This window comes from Eriocheir sinensis, chromosome 13, assembly GCF_024679095.1.
Source record: "Eriocheir sinensis breed Jianghai 21 chromosome 13, ASM2467909v1, whole genome shotgun sequence".
Lineage (NCBI taxonomy): Eukaryota > Metazoa > Arthropoda > Malacostraca > Decapoda > Varunidae > Eriocheir > Eriocheir sinensis.
This window is the reverse complement of record NC_066521.1, coordinates 877,258-879,757: the sequence shown is the minus strand read 5'-3', so window position 1 is coordinate 879,757 and position 2,500 is coordinate 877,258. Positions and strand designations below refer to the sequence as shown.

Here is a 2,500-nt window from a genome sequence, read left to right as displayed (position 1 = left end):
TGAAAATTGATATGGGCGTCAACTGTGATCCGATGCATCATATGTAAGCATTTGTTTCGAAATTTGATGAAATTCTATTTTTTTCGAAACTTTGACCTTGGGCGAACTTTTCGAGGTCAAGGTCAAAGGTCAAGGTCAAGGCCATGCAAGGTGCATCATATGGAAGCATTTGTTTGGAAATTTGATGAAATTCTATTTTTTTGGAAAATTTGACCTTGGGTGAACTTTTCGAGGTCAAGGTCAAATGTCAAGGCCAAGGCCATGCAAGGTGCGTCTTTCCATGAGTTAAAATATGAACCAAGTCTGAAGTCTCTACGATGACGAGAACCGAAGTTATGGCCAAAATGACGTTTTGTGCGACCTTAACCTTGACCTTTGACCTTTGACATCAAACATTTAATGGGTTTTATTCTGGATAGACACAAAGCTTCCCTGAAAAATTGGTTGAGATATCCGCAAAATTGTACACAGGAGACTGCTCACGAATAAACAAACAAATAAATAAACATACTGACCGGACCGAAAATATAACCTCCCAACTTCGTTGGCGGAGGTAATAATAATAATAATACTAACAATAATAATAATAATAACACAATACATGTACACAACAGTAATAATATTAACACAATACATGTACACAACAATAATAGTAAAAACACAATACATGTACACAACAATAATAATATTAACACAATACATGCACACAACAAGGGTGACCGCCATCGCGGGCCAGAGTGTTCATCGCCGTGCAAACAGCCGATAAGGTTCCAGGAAGGCGATAGAGGGCTTATCGCAGTGTTGCTGCGCACGTTTCTTATCATTAGTTAACAATCGTATATATTGCGCTGGGGTCTCGGCCTGGCTGGCAGTGAGAGGGTAACCCGTTCACCACCTGCATACTTAGCCACCTGCATACTAATACCTGGCCAAGAGTTACTAAGCCATCGCCAGCTGTGTGTTCGTTGCTGGCCCAGAGTTCTACAAAGGAGTCACCACCTGCACACTGACACCCGACCAAGAGTTTTACAGAGGTGAGGGAGTGAGGGAGGTGGCAGGTAATGTTAAGGGAGGTAGAGCTCGTAGCTGGAAGAGTTTTATAGAGATGAAGGAGTGAGGGAGTGTGAGAGAACGCAGGTAATGATAGGGAAGGTTTAATTAACTTGTAGCTGATCAGGAGTTTTACAAAGGTGAGGGAGTGTGGGAGTGTGTCAGGTAATGTTAGGAAAGGAAGAACTCGTTGCTGGAAGTTTTACAGAGGTGAGGGACTGAGGGAGTGTGAGAGGTGGCAGGATATGATAGGTCAGTTAGAACTCGTAGCTGAAGAGTTTTATAGAGGTGGGGGACTGAGGGAGTGTGAGAGGAGATAGCAGGTTATGTTAGGTTAGGTAGAACTCGTAGCTGAAGAGTTTTAAAGAGGTGAGGGACTGAGGGATTGTGAGAGGAGATAGCAGGTTATGTTAGGTTAGTTAGAACTCGTAGCTGAAGAGTTTTATAGAGGTAAGGGACTGAGGGAGAGGGAGAGGTAGCAGGTTATGTCATGTTAGTACTCAGCAGAAAAAATGGAGAGAGAGTTAAGGGACTGAGGGAGAGGGAGAGATAGCAGGTTAGGTTAGGTTAGGTAGAACTCGTAGCTGAAGAGTTTTATAGAGGTGGGGGACTGAGGGAGAGGGAGAGATAGCAGGTTATGTTAGGTTAGGTAGAACTCGTAGCTGAAGAGTTGTATAGAGATGAGGTTGTGTGGAAGTGTGTTAGGTAATGTTAGGGGATATAGAACTCGTTGGCAAGTCATCTTCTGCCGTGACGGAGAAGATGTTGCTGTGTTATGACAAGCGTTGATATATTGTCTTCTTCAGGTGGGTAGCAAAGATATTACACTGATAGTACTGATATGAGCTGTCTTTCTGGAGCTGTCAATAGATTCGCTAGGACCTCAGCATAACTTGTCTCTTATCTTTTATCATATTCTCTTTTTGGCCACTCTACTCTTTTTAGGAGCAGAAAGTATCGTTTTTTTTTCATTATTGTTTCTTTTTTTTACGCCCTTGCACTGTATCCTCTGCTGTAAAAAAAAATGTTAGTGCACTGGAGGACACAATTTCCTTCATAATCTGTTAAAACCACGCGTATAGTGATTAATCTTGCCGACTGATTTTTCGGCAACTTGCTTGAGAGCGTGAATGTGGTCAGCTGTCGAGGGTCCGCTGCGAAATCCAGCTTGTTCTCTTGCATGGCGGGTTAGAGTCTTGTGCTACACGTGCTCTCTTTGTTATGGTCTTAGAGGAGAGTTTGTAGAGAGAAGACAAAGTGGTTGGTTAAGGCTTTTATGCCGTCTCGTTTGTGAATTGATAAAATGCTGGAAAATGTGAATGTGAAACGTGTGAATTTGTTGCAAGCAGAACAGGTTGTGAGGGTGGACAGGAGAGTATGGGCAAGAAGAGGTAAGTCTAGTAGTAGTAGTAGTAGTAGTAGTAGTAGTAGTAGTAGTAGTAGTAGTAGT

General features: G+C 42.5%; 1 protein-coding gene and 1 long non-coding RNA gene across 3 annotated transcripts in view; one reads left to right on the top strand and one right to left on the bottom strand.

Annotated features, from left to right (window-relative positions):
- The window catches only part of LOC126997858 (uncharacterized), a 23,800-nt gene that overhangs the window by 13,760 nt on the left and 7,540 nt on the right, over positions 1-2,500 (bottom strand). The gene's annotated exons all lie outside the window — the stretch shown is intronic.
- The window catches only part of LOC126997855 (uncharacterized), a 37,724-nt gene continuing 35,976 nt past the window's right edge, over positions 753-2,500 (top strand). Inside the window, exon 1 of one of the 2 annotated variants that reach the window (XM_050859065.1) lies at positions 753-1,034. The gene's annotated coding sequence lies outside the window, so the exon portion shown is untranslated. The remainder of the gene's footprint in view (positions 1,035-2,500) is intronic. The other variant, XM_050859067.1, reaches the window with a different exon arrangement.